This window comes from Gopherus evgoodei, chromosome 7 (genome assembly GCF_007399415.2).
Source record: "Gopherus evgoodei ecotype Sinaloan lineage chromosome 7, rGopEvg1_v1.p, whole genome shotgun sequence".
Lineage (NCBI taxonomy): Eukaryota > Metazoa > Chordata > Testudines > Testudinidae > Gopherus > Gopherus evgoodei.
The window spans coordinates 70,100,478-70,123,162 of NC_044328.1; the positions used below are offsets into that span (position 1 = coordinate 70,100,478).

Genomic DNA, 22,685 nt, shown 5'->3' on the forward strand with positions numbered 1-22,685 from the left:
CAGCCCCAGCTCAGGGGCTGCCATGGTGGGGAAAAGAGGGCACATCCATTGCATTAGAAAGGTAAGACTATGGATATTAAAATATGAGTTGTGTGCTTTTAGTTGTAGGACAAAAAGGTTAATTTTTTTATATAGTATTTTTATCCAACCGCCAACATGAAGTGGTGCACCAAGACCATCAATTTTTGAAGTGGTCCATGGGAAAAAACAAGTTTGAGAATCACTGCTGTAAGGTGTTCAGGCCAGAGACAGTGTCTTTGCACATATCTACTTTTGGAATAAAGGCCCCGATCAGGATCAGGGTCACATGAAGAACTATTGCAATAGAAACAAACTATTAATATACTACCTGAGGCTAAAAACTAAATCCTGCCTAACAGAGGCCTACCAGAGCATGGCACTCCCAAACCTGAAACAATCTGAGCTAGACTTCAAATCAAAGAGTTCCAGGAAGAAAAACTGAGTTGCACAGGAGGAGTACAATGTATCTTTTAACCTAACAAGAGTAACTTTCAAATGCCCAGGAATTTAATAGTTTACCAAAAGTGTGTGTGTGCGTGTGCGTGCGTTCTGACGGACAGATATGAATGACAAAAAAAATGATCAGAGAAAGGAGGGGAAAAAAATTCCCTTCCTTCACAGGAAAAAAGGAAGTCTTACCATAGGCTACAGATTCCTTAAAGATCCCTAGGTTAAAGTTGCATCAACAAACTGTCCAAAAAAAAATAAAATAAAATAAAAAAACCACACAACCCAATATTAAGCTTACATTATGTAAGTTTAACTCTGCTCCTTTCTGTATATGCACTACCAGTCTGAGATTAAATACTGTTTCTCTCCGGTCTCCTGTGCATGGCTGTGAATTAATTCTGGGTGAATGCTAACTGTGCAGTCTCAATGTTCTCTTAATACAGGTTTTGTGTGAAATTAATAGAGTAAATGGTCCTTAGTAAGGTATCTAATATTTAAACCTCACACATTTGACTAGAACAAGAAGAGTTTGACCTCTAATGGTTAAGAAAGAGCATGTTGTTTTAATATATTACTTTAGTCATTTACTCAGCTGCTTAACAGAAACAATGACAGATTCTTAGCTCCCATGCAGCACTATATTGTTATTGATTTGTATTATATATACTTGCTTTATTTTAAAAGACATTTGAAAATAGGGACAATATTTTCTTCAGGGAGAGAATCAGAAATTAGTGTTTGTGGCTAGTCTATTTACATAGAAGTCATACATTTGGTGTGATCCATTAAAATAAGTGTTCTAAAATTAGAATTCTTCAAGAATCTAAAAATTCAGCAAATTCAGTTCTCAGTTAGCTGATCTGCATTCAATTCAGTTACCAGCTGCAATAAAATAAAGGGAACTAGAAAGGACTAAAATGATGTATTTTTAAATTATTTAATAAATTATATAATCTAAAATAAACTGCATCAGAGGGATCATCTGTCTGAGAAGAAAGCCTTATCAAACTAGTTCTCTTTGCAACTGTTAAATTGTACCTGTGTCACACAAACCTCAAAGGCTCAATTCACTAACTATAGGAGCTGATATCAGCTCACTGAAGAGGATGTAGAGGTTCCCCTTACTATGGAATGCCTCACTGGAGCAGACACGACCGTCACGACAAGAAGAAAGGAAAGCTGTATAAGTTCTGAGCCCTTACTGTAAACCAGGCGTAGGCAACCTATGGCATGCATGCCAAAGGCGGCACGCAAGCTGATTTTCAGCGGCACTCACACTGCCCGGGTCCTGGCCACCGGTCCAAGGGACTCTGCATTTTAATTTAATTTAAAATAAATCATCTTAAACATTTTTAAAACCTTATTTACTTTACATACAAACAATAGTTTAATTATATGTTATAGACTTATAGAAAAAGACCTTCTAAAAACATTAAAATCAACTGCAGGTCTGGATAGCCTACACTTGGATAGGCCCCCAGACATGTGCACGGAGAGATACCATATGTTTGGGGAGGGGAAGTGACTCCAGAGCACTGGCTATAAGCAGCAGCATGAGAAACAACCCGTTAGTCGCTCCCTGCAGCAGAGGGGGAGAACATTTGTTTTTCAGTCAGGCCAATGCAGTGCACCCAGAGAAGAGACTAAGCCCCAGTACTATACTGTGCCCACAATGGTGCCTGCCAGCTGAACCCAGTAGGCCTCCTCTGCACCAGGAGCTGGCCAGAGACCCACTCCAGCCAAAAGGGACAGCTACCAACTTTCTAACAAGGAATGCACTACTTCTCCATCTCCAACTCCACTAACCTGTGGGGATACTTGGGGGGCATTTTCATGGTTTTTGTAGAGGGTTCAGAAATTAAGGGAGTGTTTAATTATTGCTGTGTGACTAGTTAGTAGCTATCCCTGATTCCCTTGCCTTTTCCATTTGTCCTTGGTTCCTGACCTTTCCTGTTTTTGGGTTTTGTTTTTTTTTTTAATTTGCCCCATTCTTTCCCTGTAATAAAGCATTTGTATATTCTTAAAATTGGTTCCCTCTAATTATCTGCAACTTCTTAGAGGTCATAGAGTCTACTACGGTATGTACCTAGCAACTAAGTGGCATCACAAACTCAAACAACCCAGGGTCAACTGATGGTAAAATGGGTGAGGAGGGAGGATTAAAGGGATTACATAGGGGACCGGGAATACTTCAGGAGAGAAACACAAATATAGATGTAGATCACCTTTTAAAAAATGTGCATGCCCTGTGCTTTTGGGTAATGTGCTACCTCACTTATGTAATCAGAAGGTGTGATAAATGAAGGGGGCGGGTGTAGCTCCCTTTTATGGACACTCAGCCAGCCAGTTAGCTATGAAGTTCCTCTTGGTGGATGTTCTCTGCTTGCTTTACCTATAAAGGGTTAAAGTCCCCCAGGTAAAAAGAAGGAGTGGCACTTGACCAAAAGAGCCAATAGGAAGGCTAGAACTTTTTAAAATGGAGGAGAAAAAGCTTCCCCTTTGTCTGTTGTTGTTCTCCAGGGAAGAGGGGAACAGGGCAGGAGTTATGCTGTGAGAAGCTGAAGGCCAGGTATGAAAATCAATAGAATTATACCTAGAAATTGCTTATTTGGAAACCCAGATATGCAAGTAGATCAGAAATGTCTAGAAAGACACAATTAGGTTTATTTCTTTTTTTTTTGTAAGGCTTGTGGACTCCTCTCTCCCCAAATGCTTTTGTTTTGCTTGTACCCTTTAAGCTGGACCTCAAGGTTATTCTTGACATTTAATTTTTGTCAGTGGGATTTTCAAATCTAGTAAAAGCCTAAAATCTAGATGTATTTTCCTTCTTTTCGTTTAATAAAATTTACCTTTTTTAAGAACAGGACTGGATATTTTGTTTCTTAAGAAGTTTGTGCATTTTTTTTAGTTAGCTGGTAGAACAGCTAATTTCCTTTTTCTTCTTTCTCAGCTCTTCCCCGGAGGGGGTGGGGGTGAAAGGGCTTGAGGGTACCCCACAGGAAGGAATTCCCAAGTGCGTTCTCCTAGGTTCCAAAAAAGGGGTTTTTGCACTTGGGTGGTGGCAGCATCTACCCATCCAAGGTCAGAGAAAAAGCTGTAACTTTGCAAGTTTAATATTAGCCTAGAGTGACCAGGATTAATTTTTTAAATCCTTGCAGGTCTTCACCTTCTGAACTTGAAGTGCTAGAGTGGGGAATCAGCCTTGACATGGTGGCGGAGCGGTGGGATCATTTTGAACCACAGGCACAGACCCCAGGATTTTAAAAGGTTGCATTTTTCCTTTTGACTGCTTGAAAGGCAGGGGGAAAAAAAACTCCCTCTCTTTTCTTTGCTGCCTGAGGGGGAACAGGCACACAAAAGGGTCAGCCTGCGAAGCCAGGGAGTCCAAGAAGCAGTTTATTTAATTTTATTTTTTTCTAGCTTTGTGGCAACGAAATAGCTAGGCTAGAGTAGGGCAGCCCTGTGCATAAGGTTGAGGTTGGGTACGGAAACCCTAGAGCAGGGGTCGGCAACCTTTGAGAAGTGGCATGCCAAGTCTTCATTAATTCAAGGTTTCACATGCCAGACTGGCAGCGCGGGCAGCAGGTGGAACCCCAGACCGGCAGTGGAACCCCAGGCAGTGGAACCCCGGCAGCTCAGCCCGCTGCCCGTCTGGGGTTCCGTCCGCTGGCCCCTGCCAGCCAGGGTCTCTGACGCCTGCCCTGCTCAGCCTGCTGCCAGCCAGGTTCCGTCCATCCAAGCCAGCAGCAGGCTGGCAAGGGATGGCAGCTGGGACCCCAGCCGACAGCGGGCTGAGGAGGGACGGCGGCCGGGACCCTGGTTGGCAGCAGCGTGCTACCCAAAATCTGCACACATGCCACAGGTTTCGGACCCCTTACCCTAGAGCAACCAGTCTTCCCAAAGTGACACACCATGGAGGAGACAGACCCAGATCAAGCCCAGACATCTAGCTCCACAACAGAAACGCAGGGAGGGGATGGGGGGAACAGGAACTTCCCAGGAGGGAAGGGTCAGCCCTCCCCAACTCAAGATCCAGGTGCCAAGATGGAGGGATGCCCTTAACTCAGACTGAGTTCTGACTGCAGAAGACAGGAATTTCGTCCTACAGCTGGTACGCTTGGAAGCAGAGGAGAGGAGACAGGCGAAGCGCTTGGAAGTGGAATTAGAAGTGATGCACTTAGAGCTGGAAAGGACTAAGCTGGGTCAACCAGGAAATCCTAACAGTCTTCCTCCATGCACCGCTCCCCAATCCAAGAAATTCCCCACACACAAGGCAGCTGATGATACAGAGGCCTTCTTAGAATATTTTGAAAGGGTCTGCCTTGGATACAATACTGCTACAGACAAGTATATGGTGGCGCAGAGGCCGCAACTCAGTGGACCCTTAGCAAAGGTGGCAGCTGAAATGCCTAAAGAACACATGAACAAATACAAATGTTTTAAACAAAAGACCAGAATTAGAACGAGCCTAACACCCGTCGGCAGTTGAGAGCCCTAAGGTGGAAACCAGACATGGCATTTTCCCGACATGCCTATCACATTGTAAAAAATTGGGATGCCTGGATATAAGAAGCAAATGTTAAATCTCTGAAAGATGTGTCTCCTTATACAAATGTTCTTAGAGAGTGTTCCTGAGGAAATAGAAAGGTACAGCCTAGACGGGAAGCCCAAAACTGTAATCAAGGCAGGGGAGACCGGAACCAAATGGGTGGAGGTGGCGGATGTGACGGGGTGAGTCACAGAGACCCCCTTGGGACTACCACCTGATGTGCTGAGACTCTCTCTCAGCCCGTTTTTCCTGCCAGCTTGGGACTTCAGTATTCTGCCTTGTTGAGCCAGACACGCTAGCCTGCTGCAAACACAGACCCAGGCCTGAACCAAGTCCCCCAAAAGCTACAGACTTAATTGAAAACAGTTTAAGAAGTGCTCCTGTCTCTAGCACACAGACCCCAATTGGGATCCAACCCCCAAATAAATCTGTTTTACTCTGTATAAAGCTTATACAGGATAAGCTCATAAATTGTGCTCCTGCTTTAATCATAATGATCTGAAGCATGTGAAGGCCAACTGCCCCAAAAGCACCAGCTGACTGCAACTCATCACCCTGGAGTCCCACTCAGAGCCTTCAGGCCCAGATACCTTGCAAATACCGCCAGAGGGAAGGGAAACTGAGTGTGGGCAGGAGGAAGATTACTGCGTGGAGAGACACTGCAGCACAGGTGTCAGGTATCCATCAATCCCTGGTGGACCCCAAATTCATTGACCCAGAGGCCCAATTGACGGTGCAACCTTTTAAGGCCAACTCTTAACCCGTCTATAGCCAAGCTGCCTGTCCAGTATAAGGGCTGGTCAGGAATATGGACTTTTGCAGTCAATCACATTTATCCCATTCCCATGCTGCTGGAAGAAGACTTAGCCAACTATGTGAGACTAACAAAAAGGGTGGGGATGGTCATCCACAGCGAGGCTAAACAGGCCTCCAAACATAACTCCATTCCTGAGCCTCCTATAGGAATCCAGCCAGAGGTGGTGGAATCAGACCCCAGCCCAGAGTCTATGGCAGCAGTTGTAGACCCAGCTCCTGGGACTCAGCCAGAATCAGCCCAAGAATTGGAACTGGTAGAGCAGTCAGCACCAGAGTCCGTACTTGCAACCCCACCAGAGTCAGGGAAGCCAGCATCAAAGGGTGCCACAGAGCCTGCACCTGCAGCAGCTAAACTGGCGTAAGAAGCTCAACTGAAGCCAGAAATACAACCTAGAGCACCAGTGGAGTGCAGTTCACAGTCAACGGAGACACCCCCCCATCACTTGCACGGTTTCCAGTGGGACCAAGCCTAAGTCCACAACTCATCAAGGAACTAAGGTCTCCAGCATCAAGGGAGCAGTTCCAGGCAGAGCAGGAAGCGGATGAAAGCCTCAAGGGAGTTTGGACGGCAGCACAGAGCAACCTACCACCTCTCAGCTCTTCCAATAGGTCCAAGTTTGTTGCAGGACGACAACTCTTATACAAGAAAACCCTTTCTGGTGGGCACGAGGACTGGCATTCTCAGAGATAGTTGGTAGTTGCAACTAAGAGAGAAAAGCTCTTGAGCTTAGGCAACAATCAACTAGTGGCCATGCTGGGGTGAACAGGACCAAAGACCGTTTGGGGAAGTCATGTCACTGGGAGGGAATGGGCAAGGACGTTTCTACCTACATCTGGTCTTGTGAGATGTGCCAGAGGGTGGAAAGCCCCAAGACCAGGTCAAGGCCCCTCTCAAGCCACTTCCCATCATTGAGGTTCCATTTCAGCATGTAGATATGGGTATTTTGGGTTCTTTCCCTAAGAAGACAACCAGAGGGAAGCTTTACATACTGACTTTCATGGATTTTGCCACCCAAAGGCTGGAAGCAGTAGCTGTAGGCAACATCAGGGCTAAAAGCGTAAGCCAGGCACTGGCAGATATTTTTGCCAGGGTAGGTTGGCTCTCCGACATCTTTACAGATTTGGGAACTAACTTTCTGGCAGGGACCATGAAACGTCTTTGGGAATCTCATGGGGTGAACCATTTGGTTGCCACCCCTTACCACCATCAAACAAATGGCCTAGTAGAGAAGTTTAATGGAACTTTGGGGGCCAAGATACATAAATTTGTGAATGAATACTCCAGTGATTGGGACCTATTGTTGAGCAGTTGCTGTTTGCCTACAGAGCTGTACCACATCCCAGTTTGGGACTTTCACCTTTTGAACTCATTTATGGCCACGAAGTTAAGGGCCGTTACAGTTGGTGAAGCAGCAATGGGAAGGGGTCACATCTTCTCTAAGAACTAACATTTTAGACTTTGTAACCAACCTGCAAAACACCCTCAAAGACTCTCTAAGCCCTTGCTCGAGAAAACCTACAGGTTGCTCAACAAAAGCAAAAGGCCAGAGAGCGTTCCTTCAAAGTAGGTGACCAAGTCATGGTCCTGAAAGCGCTCCAGGCCAATAAAATTTAAGTGTCATAGGAGGGGCCATTTATGGTCCAAGATCACCTAAGATCAGTTAATTACTTCATAGTGTTCCCAGACCCTATCTAAAAATCTAAAGTATACCATGTTAATTCTCTAAAGGCCCTTTATTCCCGAGAAATCAAGGTCCTCCAGTTTACAGCCCAGGAGAGAGACAGCGCTGAGTGGCCTGAAGGAGTCTGTTATGATGGAAATAGCAACAGTGGCGTAAAAGAGGTGAGCCTTTCCATAACCCTTGGGCATAGGAGCTGTGCACCAGCTTCAAGCCAATGTTTTCAGCCACCCCAGACAGACAGACAGACAGTCATATCACTGCATTAACACAGATAATGCTCACCCAATTAGAGCCCAGCCCTGCTGGATGGCTCCTCAAGTCAAAACTGCAATAGAAAGGAAAATCAAGGACATGTTACAAATGGGTGTAATCCGCCCTTCAAAGTGTATGGGCCTCTCCAGTGGTTCTTATTCCCAAACCAGATGGGGAAATCCACTTTTGTGTGGACTACCGTAAGCTAAATGCTGTAACTCAACCAGAAAACTATCCAATGACACGCAAAGATGAGCTATTGCAGAAACTGGGACATGCCCAGTTCATCTCCATCTTAGACTTAACTAAGGGGTACTGGCAAGTGCTGCTAGATGACTCCACCAAGGAAAGGTCAGCCTTCATCACTCATGTAGGGCTGTATGAATTTAACGTGCTCCCTTTTGGGCTGCGAAATACACCCTCCACCTTCTAGAGACTGGTAGATAACCTTCTGGCTGAATTTGGGGAATTTGCAGTTGCCTATCTTGATGATGTGGCCATATTCTCAGATTCATGGGCAGAACACCTGGAACACCTCTAACCTGTCTTCCGGCACATAAGGGAAGCAGGATTAACCGTTAAGGCCAAAAAATGTCAAATAGGCCTAAACAGGGTTACGTACCTTGGACACCTGGTGCGTCAAGGAACTATCAACCCCCTACAGGCTAAAGTAAATGCTATCCAAAACTGGCCTGTCCCTAAGTCAAAGAATCAGGTCCAATCCTTCTTGGGCTTGGCTGGGTATTACCGACAATTTGTACCACACTACAACCAAATTGCCACCCCACTGACAGACCTAACCAGGAAAAAAAACAGCCAGTTCAGTTCAGTGGTCTGAGAAGCGTCAAAAAGCCTGTAACCAGCTTAAGGCAGCCCCTACATCTGACCGTGTACTAAGGGCCCCGGACTTCGACCAACCGTTCGTCATAACCACAGATGGTCCAAGCGTGGTGTAGAAGCAGTTTTAATGCAGACAGGACAAGATCAACAATTCCATCCTGTCGTGTTTCTCAGAAAAAAACTTTCTGAGGGAGAAAGCCACTGGTCAGTCTTAGAAAAAGAATGTAATGCCATTGTGTATGCTCTGGAGAAGCTACACCCATACATTTGGGGATGGCATTCCCACCTGCAGACAGACCACGCTGCCCTAAAGTGGCTTCACTCAGTCAAAGATACTAACAAAAAACTTCTTCGGTGGAGTTTAGCTCTTCAAGACTTCGATTTTGAAATACAACACATTTCAGGAGCCTCTAACGAAGTGGTTGATGCACTCTCCTGGGAAGGTTTCCCAGAATCAGCCAGGTAAAAATGTCCCTGTATTCCAAGTCATTGTAGTCCTTGAAATTTAAAAAGTACTGTTTAGTTCTCCATGTAATTATTAGTAAATTAGAGGTACACTATCTTATTAACTCTGTTTCCTAAACCTCCAGGAAGAAATTCCAGCCAGTGTGGACCAGACCTGAACCAGGCTGGCCAGCACTGTCTGATTTGCGGGGCGTGTGATAAATGAAGGGGGGTAGCTCCCTTTTATGGACACCCAGCAGCCAGTTAGCTATAACCTCCCTCTTGGTGGATGTTATCTGCTTGCTTTTTATAAAAAGGGTTAAAAAGTCCCCCAGGTAAAAGAAAGGGAGTGGGCACATGACCAAAAGAGCCAATGGGAAGGCTAGAACTTTTTAAAATGGGGAAAAAACTTCCTCTGTGTCTGTTGTTGTTCTCCAGGGAAGAGGGGAACAGGGCAGGAGTTACACTGTGAGAAGCTGAAGGCCAGGTATGAAAATCATTAAAATTATACCTAGAAATTGCTTATTTGGAAACTCAGATATGCAAGTAGATCAGAAATGTCTAGAAAGACAGGATTAGGTTTATTTCTTTTATTTTGTAAGGCTTGTGGACTCTGTGCTAATCCCAAATGCTTTTGTTTTGCTTGTACCCTTTAAGCTGGACCTCACGGTTATTCTTGACGTTTAATTTTCGTCAGTGGGATTTTCAAATCTAGTAAAAGCCTAAAATCCAGATGTATTTTCTTTCTTTTTGTTTTTAAATAAAATTTACCTTTTTTAAGAATGGGATTGAATTTTTTTGTGTTTTAATTAGCAGGTGGCAACATCTAATTTCCTTTGTATTCTCTCTCATCTCTTTGCCTTGGTGGGGGTGTGTGTGGGGGGGTGAAAGGGCCTGAGGGTATCCCACAGGAAGGAATTCCCAAGTGTGCCTTCCTGGGTTTCAAAAAGAGGGGGTTGCATTTGGGTGGTGGCAGCATCTACCCATACAAAGTCAGAGAGAAGCTGTAATCTGGGGAGTTTAATACAAGCCTGGAGTGGCTGGTATTAATTTTTAAAATCTTTGCGAGCCCCCACCTTCTGCACTCGAAGTGCCAGAGTGGGGAATCAGCCTTGACAGAAGGTCATGTCAATTAACCATTAATAGTGGGCATTTTGCATTTTTTGGTGTGTGCTAATACTGCCAGCGAATTACAAAACTGCAGAAGACATACTACTGAAAAACAGAGACAGTAGGGAATGCAAGTATTTGGAGAACTAATAATTACCCCAAGCATATGTTGTCTCCTTTTATCCTTGGAATGGCAAATGTGTTTCCAACTGCTGTAGGAGATGGCATACAGTTATAAGTAACAGGTTTGGAATACTGCTTTTATTCTTAAATTACATCAAATTTATTCAACTAGAAGTGATTGTATTAGAACTTGCCATGGACACTGTGGTTATGTGCTGATTCTTCTAGGTAGGGGAATTATTTTAAAGCCAATAATATTTTTAACAATGAAGCCACAAAAATGCATTGTGTATATAGTGGTTCCAGAGGACAATAGCTCTTGTGTATGCCAAAAAGTTTGTGCACTCATTTTCCACGCAAAGTTAATTCATAGACTTCCAGTGACTTTGCCTGCTTCAGGTTTTTGAGTGCCTACAGATTTTATTCTTCAGTTTTAAGTATTACGCAGATGTTACCCAGAGCCATTTCTTTGATATTATTTAAATAAGGATCTTGGATTGTGACATTTGTAGAAATCCTTGTTTTAGTAGTGAGGTTGTGATGATAGATGGTTAAAAGGTTCAAGTAAATCAACTCATGCAGAAGTGGTAGGTGAATGCAAAACAAATTCCTGGTAATAAAAGTTTTTCATTCAAGCTGAGTTCCCCCTGATGATACATCAACATAATTCCTTTCAAAATTAGTGGCAGTTAAAAGCTAGTTTTGTATCTGGGACTCAAGTCTGACTGTCAGTCTCAGATTACCAGAGGTTCTCCCCTATATTCACAGATTCCTGAGGCCAAAAGGGCCCACTGTGATAATCTAGTCTGACCTCCTGCATAACACAGACCATATTTAGCATCTCTTTGGTAACAATTGCTAACTGAGTAGGATTTTTCAGTGGTTTTCCTGTACTACAGATATAGCAGATGGAGTACCCAGTAAAATGTGGTCATTAAGTGCCACTGTGCAAGACAGAATCCCAGCCCCCAGGATTTTACAATTTAACAAGAACAAATGCATGAAAACCACACCTCACTGAGAGCTGACTACAGGTTGCTGGACTGGTAACATCACACCTGCCAGTCAGTGAGAACAATGGAGGTGGCTTTTAGCACAATTCCTACTGACATATAAGCAGCTGGTTGCCAAAACATCTGACCTACAAACTGCTTTAGTTAATACTCAGAGCATGGTAATCCTAAGAATTGCCCATCAGTGTAGCATGAGGCTAATTAGTGTTCTCCTCCTTCCCCCACCATTACTCCCCCAAACCAAATAAATGATATGCTTTAATATTAGGATCCTTACCAAGTTACTTTATTGTTCTTTCTGCTGCTGCCCTCCTGGGCATACAGAAGGTCCACCTGTTCTTACTGGGCCTTCTGCCCCTTGCTCCCCCGTCCCCCCATATACCTAGTCTGGTCCGCTCTGTGCCCTGCCTTCCCATTCCCCTCATTCACAGTTGTCCCTCACTCACTCAAAAAATGTTAAGCTTGCACAGAGCAAGCAGGTTTACCTAGCCTCAATTCAAGTGCAAGATATTTCTGCGTCAGAGGGTTAAGTCAGTGAGTGGACAAAATTTCTACTACACTTGGATTGTTAACTGGAGGAAGGGAACATCAAATTTAATACATAAAGGTTAAACAATTAATTTTCAAATCTGAAATCTTTTAATCCTATCCAAAGAGGTTTTGTTTAAAGTTTTACCAGAGCTATTCCAATGTTCCCCAAAGCAATTGTTGATATGTTGCCTCACAATCTGGAGTAATAGTTAAGCAATTCAGAAATGCCCCTAATGCTTCCAAATCTCAAGGATTATATGACTATCTGTTAATTCCACACGAACTATAACAAATTCATGGTACCAGCAGTGTAATTATGATTCTGGTTTAAAAAAAGAATTGGGTACACGTCTGAGAGAAATGATTCCGTGACAACCAGCCAGATGTAATTAAATGTGCCTGCATCCTGTTAAAAAAATATTACCAGTTTAATTTCACAATCAATCATGACAGTTAGCATTGGGGGGAAAAAATTGAGAAAAACAAATAGGTAAAGAACAAATTAGCATTTCAAGTAACAGACTGCAAAATCCATATAATATTGTAAAGCACTGAAAGTTAAAATCCTATATCCTCTCTCTGCTATTAGATTCTTTTAAAATTATATTAAGAGGCTTGCCTTCTACCTGAATGAAATAGAACATAACCCAAAACTGTTCTACACCTTTCCTTTATTCAGACTACCCTGTAATTCAGTCAGTTCCTTTAGATGTAGGTATACCTATTTGGCTATTTTGTCAATTAAAGAAACTCAGTGCTCTATGGTTTTCAATCCATGCTGATTATTATGGTATATTCACATTGTGAGCCAACTAACTGTACTGCTGGTGAAAAATCTCCGTATTATAAAAGGTGTACTTCATCTATTTTGCAAATCAGAATGCTAATCTCACTCTGATTTTGCTGCTTCCCAAGCACCAAGTATACCCTGCTCCAAACATAATTGGCCTTCATAGACTTGGACTCTCAAATGTTCCTCGAGTGGCTGTCTTCTAATCATTCAATTTTCAAGCCCTGAGAGTTGAGTAGGAAAATGAGATGGTGAGCCTTTTTCCAACACTGAGGTTGCACATACATAAAAATTGTTTAGTGGGAGAAATACAAGAAATAAGCCACTAAAAATAAACAGCCCTGCTTTCCTGCTTTCATTAAAGCTAAACATATCCTGCATGCCCAATAAGCCATTACTTCAGGGAAGGGGATTATTTTCAAATTCTGTACAGAAGATAAGGGGTTGAAAGAATTCATGAGTAACTTCATGTTAACAGGCACTTTGGAAATCAAACTAAGCATACCACAACACAACACTATGCTAGATCCTGTTGGAAATGTTTCCATCTAACAAACCAATGTGTATTGACAAACTTTAGCTCTACTTTCTACACAATGTTTCATCTTAGTCTTATAATTATATATAGTGCCGTTCATTCCAAAGTGAAGCCACCACTTAAATACACAGACTTATCTGCAGTGGAAGAACACTACTGTTTAACACCCACCAACATGCTACACCGTTCAGGGCATGAGGAGGATGAGTGTACGAGGGTTGCCAATTTTGCTTGGACATATTCCTCGAGATTTCGTCACATGACAATCTTTAATTCTTGGAGACTCCAGGGCAATCTTGAAGGGCTGGCAACCCTAGCGTACACCCAACTTACTGTAAGGTAATATCTGGTATGTATGCAGGAAGCAGTTATCCAATCTAACAGCAGAATAATAAGTAATTTAGTAACAGGTCCTGGGATCCCACATGTAGCCAAACTGATACAATTCAACTAGATGTAGCCAGAACCATTGTGGTTAGGTTTCCTATTGGTTCCTTAATTGAATACATAATTTTCCTGTGATGCACATCTAAGTCCATAGTCACTGAAGCACAGGAAGAAATAAACCACGTCTCCCAATGCCACCAAGGAATGAAATCTGAGGAAGGGCAGACCATGTCACTAGCAAGTTGGGGAGAGAACAGGGAAGGGATAGCAGTGAATGAGCTTTTAGTTTTACAGCTGGGGGCTACGTAAAAATGGCTCCATGCGCACATTCCACCTTGTTATCCTGACTAGCACCATACCAATTCTTGGGATTATGCCTACAAATTGCCTGGAGAAGGGGAACTGGTGCTTGTGTTGCACCTTCTCTTCCCACTATGATGACAGCTGAGAGAATAATTGATTTTTTTTTTTTTTGGTTTGGTGGGGTGTTGATTAGTATCAACAAAATTGCTCATCTGTAAAATGTCCAAACAAACATTTGATTTTGCACCCTTACCTCCAATTTGTTCAAAACTATTTGCCAAATTCAACCCAAATTTGCAAAATAAGTTTTGGTTGCCCTTAAATTTGCTAAAAAATGCAGTTTATTATTCATTAAAAAAACATTTCCGAGCCCTAACCATGACAGACTTCCTGCCAACAGGAATCTGTGCATGAGTTTATGCTGGCAGAAGCCTGTGTACACTCCAGGATGCAGAGCTTTAATTCTGTATTATACCTTAGAGCACTCCACAGTTTTGGTTGCACAATTTTAACTTCATATACTGCTTATCTGGTGAAAAAAGATGAGCAGTGAATGAAATTCAGGTTGAGAGTTCTCTCAGTAAGTAGCTACCTACAGTAGTGAGGAAATTAATGCAATATAGGTTTAGGAATGTACAACTGCCTCTCCTGGACTAAGCAGTGGTCTATGAGCCAGTATGCAAGTCCCTCAAACAGTAACTGAGCAAAAATTAAATGAAAAGGGGGTGGGTTCAGGAAAATACCTGTGCATCTACCCAGCTGTGCAATGCTGTACATGGCAGGGTTAAAAATAATTTTCTTCTTGACCTCCAGAAGCAATAAAATTAAAATTATCTCAGTTTGCAAAACTTCATTGTTATTAGTGGTCAAACACAGGAATTGCTAGACTGGATCAGACCACAGTTCATGTAGTCCTGTATCCTCTCACCAACAGTAGGCAGCACCAGATGCTTCTGGGGAAGATGTAGAAACTTCTCAGTAAGCAGATGTGGAATAATTCCCCTTATCACCACCCACATTAGATCTTGAGACATCCTCTAACTATTAGAGATCAGGATTAAGGACATTAAGTTTGAGCTTAATAGCCTTTCCACAAAATTGGTCAGTAACTCATAGTAACTCTAGATATTCTTGATATTTATATGAATGTCAAATCATTTTTTGGTTCTTGTTAAGTTCTTGGCCTCAACATCATGCGGCAGTGAGTTCCAAAGTTTACACTGCACACTGCAAAAATGCATTCCCTTTTATCTATTTTTTAATTTTGTTCTTTTTAATGTAATTGAGTCACCCTGTTTGTGTGTTATGAGAAAAGAATGGAAACTCTCCATCACCCTTCTCTATCCATCATGATTTTATATTCTTGAATCAGTCCCCAGTTATGTGTCCCCCTTTCTAAGGTAAATAATCCGAATCTTTTCTATCTCTCTTCATGTGAAAGTTTCTCTTGGCCCCTGATTGTTCTTGTTACTGCTCTTCGGTCATCTCATTAGTTCAGCAATACCCTTTTTGAGATGGGCTGAAAGAATACTACACTACTTCAGATGAGGCTGCACCATTAATTAATATAAAGGAATTATAATATTATTTGTATTATTCAACATTCCACTCCTTATGCATCCCAACATCCCAGAGCTGCATACTGTGCCGATATCTTCATTGTGCTATCTTGAATGATGCTTTGGTCCCTTTCTTGAGCTGATATGGCAAATTTAAAACACTAAGGTGAACAAATAGTTCAGTTTTCTTCCTCCAGTGCAATACTTTGCATTTACTGATGCTGCATTTCATTTCCCATTGTGTTGCTCATTCACCTATGGCTACACTACAACTTATGTTGACATAATTTATGTCACTTGGGGGGGGGGATTGTGCTCTCCAATTCTTTTTCCTTGACCCAGAGGCAGGTAGTATAGCCCTACTGACATATTTACATTTTTACAACTTGAAATTTTATATATATAGATTCAACAGTGTGGTCATCTCCACTCAGAATTTTTATCCAATTAGATTCTATGTAATCCTTTAGATACAAGCAGCAAAGAATCCTGTGGCACCTTATAGACTAACAGACGTTTTGGAGCATGAGCTTTCGTGGGTGAATACCCACTTCCTCAGATGCATCCAGACTAACAGATCCAGACTAACACGGCTACCCCTCTGATCCTTTAGATACAGTACTGCTTCACATCCTCTTCAGTCTAGTTTGTCTTTCCTGGGTTGCAGCATATTACTGGTTTTTGCAATTTACCAACTGTCTATATGCCTATTGTATTGGGGTTCTTGTCCATCACATGACATCTTTTTTTTGCTTTTAAAACTTCTTGTATTTGCATGCAAAATACCTCTACTTCTTATTCTTGACTGGGTACCTGTCATTATTTAACTCCTTAATTTGAAATTCTGCTGATTTTACATAATTTACTACTGTGTTCTTATCTCATCCCTGTTCTACTGCCAGCTTTCCCCCAACTCTAAGTTTAAACACTCACATCCTTAAAACACGCACCTAGAGTCTGATTCTGTATAAGGCTCTTCTTCCCCAAATAAAACCAAGCCCCACTTCTTTACATCATCTTTTCAACCACGCCCTGGGGCCCTGACACCCTCTGTCTACCTGAACCTGCAGCACGTCAGAGAAAGCTACCATAGAGGCCAAGACAAAAGCCTTCTTCCTAGCAGTATAAACTTAGCTTCCAGGACCTCTATAATGTATCGCTGCATCATTAGTACCAACATGTACTGGGACCACAGGTTCTTCCCCAGAAGTTCATTTCATGAGGGCTGCCACAAGTAAAGTGGCAATTATCATGGTCACCACATACCCAATACTCCTACGTTTCTCATGATCGAATCACCTATCACCACAGCCTGCCTAAAGTTGGGCATTTGACAAGTCCGTGTCAAAAATGGTCAAATATTTTAAAGCACTATTTACTAGAACAGGAACAAAAAAGAGCAAGACTTTATGGTCTCCAACAAGCTAAGCCTTAGATACTTGGGCCTAATTACAACAAAGTTACTTTAGTTATTTTAACTTGGGTAAATGTAACAATGAAATCAAGATCTAAAAAATGAAAGCATTATTATTTTTTTTGGAAAGGTTAGATTAGCATCTAAATATGAACATTACCCAAGATTGAACACTTACAAAAGAAAAAAAATGAAATTCAACAAAAATAAAAACAAACCAATTATAAAAGAAAAGTAATTTTAAAAGCACTTTTACTAGGCAGGCAGCAGGCTAACTCTTCAAGCAGCTTAACTGGCTTTTACTTTGTGTTGGGGGACAAAGTTTAATGACAGTGAATCTCCACTCCCTCCTTTCGGAGTTAATTTCTGCATATTTGTCTAGTCTGCCAAGATTGTAAACTCTTTGGGGCAGGGAGCATGTCTTTTAATGTGTTTAACCTACCACGTAAACCACAATGTACTACTGGTGGTCTGGCACACAAAGCTATACATACAAAGAGCTACAGGAATGTTGAAAGCAGGGGTTCTCAAACTGGGGGTTGGGACCCCTCAGAGGGTTGCAAGGTTATTACATGGGGGGTCGCGAGCTGCTAGCCTCCACCCCAAACCCTGCTTCGCCTCCAGCATTTATAATGGTGTTATAAATTAAAAACACTTTTTTATATGTGGGGGGGTCACACTCAGTCTTGCTATGTAAAAAGGGTCACCAGTACAGAAGTTTGAACCCTTGATTCTACTTAGTTACAGAGGTTAAGGGATGCCTTGATTACAGGAGCAACAGATTCTTCCTAAAAGTGGGGGGGCCACAAGGTCTGCCCCTTCTGTGACCATGCCACACACCCCCTGTGGCCCCACCCCTGCCCCTCTTCTTCCCCCCAAGATCCCACCCCCAGCAAAGCCAGAGCTAGGCTGGAAAGCCCAGCCCCCTCCACCTGCCCCTGTTGCTCTTACCCCAACTCAGCTCTGGCTTCTGGCCTGGCCTGGCCTGGGAGCAGGGTCTCACTGCTGAAGAGCCACAGCCAGGTCATGATAAGAGCCATGAGGGCAGCTGTGGGGAGCCATGCACCCTCCCTCTGCCCTGGGGCTTGGAGGTTGGGGACACAGGCTGGGTGCTGCTCTTGGGTGGCCCCCCACCCCAGGCAGGTGGAAGGGCTGCAGCTCCCCAGGCCGCTCTTACCCAAGTCAGGCTCCAGCTTCCTGCCTGGCAGGACCTCAGGAGCGGGGAGGAGAAGGAGGGGGGGAAGGGGAGGCAGGGGGCTAAGCCCATGGCAAAAAGTAGATAGGTCAGACCCATCCACTTTCTCAAGTGGGAGAGCCATGGACCCTTGCCCATGCCCCCACCCACCCATTCCGGCCCCCCTGCAATCCAACGGCTGGAAAGCTAGATAAATTTTTAACAGTGAGGGTAATTAACCATTGGAACTATTTATTAAGGGTCAGGGTCGATTTTCCACCACTGACAATTATTAAATCAAGAGTGGATGTTTTTCTAAAAGATCTGGTCTGGGAATTATTTCGAGAAGTTCTATGGCCTATGTCATTGGTTCTCAACCAGGAACATGCATACACATGGAGTACGCAAAGGTCTTCCAGAGGGTACAACAACTCATCCAGATATTTGTCTAATTTTACAGCAGACTACATAAAAAGCACATGCGAAATCAGTACAAACTAAAATTTCATACAGACAGTAACTTGTTTATACTGCTCTATATATTATACACTGAAATGTAAGTATAATGTTTATGTTCCAGTTGATTTATTTCATAATTATATGGTAAAAATGAGAAAGCAAGCACTTTGTCAGCAATAGTGTGCTGTAACACTTTTGTATTTTTTTGTCTGATTTTGTAAGCAAGTAGTTTTTAAGTGAGGTGAAACTTGGGGGAGTACGCAAGACAAATCAGACTCCTGAAGAGATACAGTAGTCTGGAAAGGTTGAGCGTCACTTGCCTATGTTATACATGAGCAAGGTGGATAAAAATCAATAATTAAAAAAAAAATTAAAAATTGGATTTTTATTTAAATAGGATTTTTTTTGATAAAATGCTTTTTGAAGAAAAACCTATTTAAAGATAGTTTTAATTAAGATGCATTATAGCTCAAAGATATCTCATCATGGAAAATAAGGATTAGAAATTCTAATTCTATAGTATGAGACAATATATTCATGTAATGTTTAAAAATAGTCTTGTAAATAGAGTTCCAATAGTTCATGGATTAGGGACCTAATTATGGGGTTCCAGGGGCTTCTGTATAGATTATTTAGGTTAATTTTTCTAACTACTCAATGGGAGTCGGTGCTCAGCCTAGAGATACCATCAGAGATGCTTAGTTTTGCAGTTCTCAAACTGTGGATTTGTGTCTGCAGAGATAACATGCTTGTTAACAGCAAAAATGTTTTAAAATAAATAAATATATAGAGGAGAGAAATAACAGACCTCAACCCTATTGTCCCTCTGCAAATTTGTGTACACAGAGTCAAATCCTTACATCTCTCTAGAAGTGCAAAGTTTCAAAAAGTTCAATGACTGCTTGGGGCAGAACAGATCTGGACAAGGAGAAAAAGTCTGGAGATAAATGTGAGAAGGGAGGGACTGGCAGTAGAAACAAAAGTGAAACTGTTTGAGCAGCATATTCCAGAAGTCTTGAGGTCTTTCTGAGTGTAACCTTCATTGATTTGAGATCTACCATACCATTCTCTCACTAGAAGAGAAAACCTATTATGGCAGCAGGCCGTAAAAGAGACCCAGATTGGGAATATTTTAATGAAATTCCTCTACCTGTGGGTAAGACAGGCATGCGTGCAAAATGCAAACAGTGCAACAAAGAAATGCAAGGCCTGGTCGCCTGAATGAAACAAGATCATGAGAAGTGTTCCTTCTCAGGAGGAAGCGGAACTGAAGATGATGAAAGGAACATGTCTGAACATGCAGGATCTTCAGGCTGGTAAACTTTTTTATTCCATAATTCTTTCTTAAGGACTGCCTGTCTTCCTTCTGGATGATTCTTGAATTCTCATGTTTGAGTAAATAATATAATTGTTGCTCTACGGTACTATCATTTTAGATGCAGTTGTGATAAAAAATAAATAGCTGAAATAAGCAGATCTTCCTTGCACAATTTCACCTTTAAAAGAGTACTGAGTGTCAGTGAATGCAATGAATACTAAATGAGCAGTATGGTAATAATTAAAATAACTACATTGACTTATTTTGTTTAGGAGATTCCATCCTCAACATACAGGATTCTGGAGACAATCCACCTTCAAGATCACCATCATTTTCTGTAGTTTCAGAGTTATCTGCCAATGATAGTGTTTTAGTCACATCATGTATGTCACATAGCCACAGTATATCACCAGTAGCAAAAAGGAGGGGAAACTCCATCATCCAGAAAAACACAGTTAAATTTGTGATAAGAACCAGCAGATTATAAAAAGAGGTAATTGATGAAAAAATTGCCTGGTTTGTTTATGCAACAAACTCTCCTTTCTGTATGATTAACAACCAACACTTCATTAACATGGTTAAATTATTAAGACCAGGATACAGTCCATCCAACAGAGCAGATGCTGCAGGCAAATTTCTGGATAAAGTGCATGAAAGAGAAATTGAGCAGTGTGCAAAAGGTCTAGAGGGTACAATTGTTAACCTGAGTCTTAATGGGTGGAGCAATGTCCACAAGGATCCTGTTGTATGTGCTTGTGTGACAACAGAAGAAGGGAATGTCTTCCTTACAGAAACAATTGATACATCAGGAAATGCACACACAGCAGAATACTTACAAGAAGCAGCAGTAAAAGCTATAACAAACTGAAAAGAATTCAAATGTCTAGTATGCCGCTTGGTCACAGATAATGCTGCAAAGATCCAAGATGAGAAGAAATTATTTAGAAGACAGTCCCAAGCTAACAACATACAGTTGCAGTGCTCACTTGATGCACCTCCTAGCCAAAGACTTCAGTGTTCCAGAAATAAAGGTTAATTGTTGTTGAAATTGCAAAATACTTCCAGAACAACCACTTCGCAGCAGCAGCTACTCTGAAAAAAGTGGGAGGAACACCCCACAAGATGTGCGATGGAACTAAGTAGTGGACTGTTTTGAGCACCATCTCAAAAACTCATCTGATGACAGTTTATGAACAAAACTGCAGAGAATTATTTCCTGAGTGCTGGCTGGTGAGTCTTGCCCACATGCTCAGGGTTTAGCTGATCGCCATATTTGGGGTTGGAAAGGAATTTTCCTCCGGGGCAGATTGGCAGAGGCCCTGGAGGTTTTTCGCCTTCGTCTGCAGCATGGGGCATGGGTCACTTGCTGGTGGATTCTCTGCAGCTTGAGGTCTTCAAACCACAATTTGAAGACTTCAATAACTCAGACATAGGTTAGGGGTTTGTTATAGAAGTGGATGGGTAGGGTTCTGTGGCCTGCATTGTGCAGGAGGTCAGACTAGATGATCATATTGATCCCTTCTGACCCTAAAGTCTATGAAAACCGTAAAAAAAATAGATGGCGCTATCACAGCCAAAATTCTCAACATTGGGCTTAAGAGAAATGTTGAACACATGCTAAGTACCCTGAAGCCTATTTCTGTAACCTTGAACAAAAATGCAGGTGTCACAGTATAATTCCCCAATCTGAACCTTAGAGTCCAAAAGATGGGATACCAGCATGAATTCCTCTAAGCTTAATTACCATCTTAGATCTGATAGGCTGCCACCACCCAAAAATAGTGTTTTGGGGCACTCTGCTCCCCCCAAAAACCTTCCCTGGGGATCTCAAGACCCAAATTCCTTGAGTCTCACAACAAAGGGGAATAAACCATTTCCCTTCCCCCTCCTTTCTTCCACCCAGATCTTTCCCACCCTGGGTACACTAGGAGATCACCGTGATTCAAACTCCTTGAATCACAACACAGAGAAATCAGGTTTTTTCTCCCCCTTCTCTCCCCCTCCCAGGCTTTCCCTTCCTGGGCTATCCTGGAGAGATAGACAGATTCAAGCTCCGTGAATCTAAAACAGAGGAAATTCACCTGTCCTCCCCCTCCTCCTCTTCTCCCACCAATTCCCTGGTGAGTACAGACTCAGTTCCTTTGAGCCTTAACAAGGGAAAAAAATTACTCAGGTCTTTTAAAAAGAAAAGCTTTTAATAAAAGAAAGAAAAAAGTAAGAAATCTCTGTAAAATCAAGATGGAATATTACAGGGTCTTTCAGCTTATAAACACTAGAAAGAAGTCTCCCCCCAGCACAAATACCAATCAAAATCCGTCCAGCAAAATACACATTTGCAAATACAGAAAACAATCAAAAGACTATAACCGCCTTTTCTACTTAATACTCTCTATTCTGAATATATGAGAGACTGTAGCAGGGAGATTGGCAAAAAACCTGGTTGCTCGTCTGGTCCCTTTCAGGACCCAGAGAGAACAAAGCAAAACCCAAAAAACACAAACGAAGGCTTCCCTCCACCAAGATTTGAAACTATCTTGTCTCCTGATTGGTCCTCTGGTCAGGTGTTTCAAGGTTCATGTTTGTTAACTCTTTCCAGGTAAAAGAGACATTAACCCTTAACTATCTGTTCATGACAGCAGGAAATACCTGTTTTATTGCTGATGCTGTTGAAATTTGGAAGGATCTGAGTGAGATCTTAAAAAGAGAAATATGCAATGACAGAATTAAATTACAAGCATTAAAAAAACAAATGGGACAAGCACTATCTCCAGCTCATTTTCTTGCAAATGTTCTCAATACTTGGTACCAGGGTCAAATCTTAACTGCTGAAGAAGAGGAGTTGGCTATGACATGGACATCCAGCAATCATCCCTCCACAGTGCCACCTATAATAAACTTCAGAGCTAAGGGTG

The 22,685-nt window shown here is 42.2% G+C and overlaps 1 protein-coding gene across 6 annotated transcripts in view; it reads right to left on the reverse strand.

Annotated features, from left to right (window-relative positions):
• MAPK8 (mitogen-activated protein kinase 8) overlaps positions 1-22,685 on the reverse strand; it is a 119,805-nt gene that overhangs the window by 46,628 nt on the left and 50,492 nt on the right. Inside the window, exon 2 of one of the 6 annotated variants that reach the window (XM_030571383.1) lies at positions 7,801-7,843. The exons of the other annotated variants lie outside the window; for them this stretch is intronic. The gene's annotated coding sequence lies outside the window, so the exon portion shown is untranslated. The remainder of the gene's footprint in view (positions 1-7,800; positions 7,844-22,685) is intronic. 6 annotated transcript variants of the gene reach the window in all.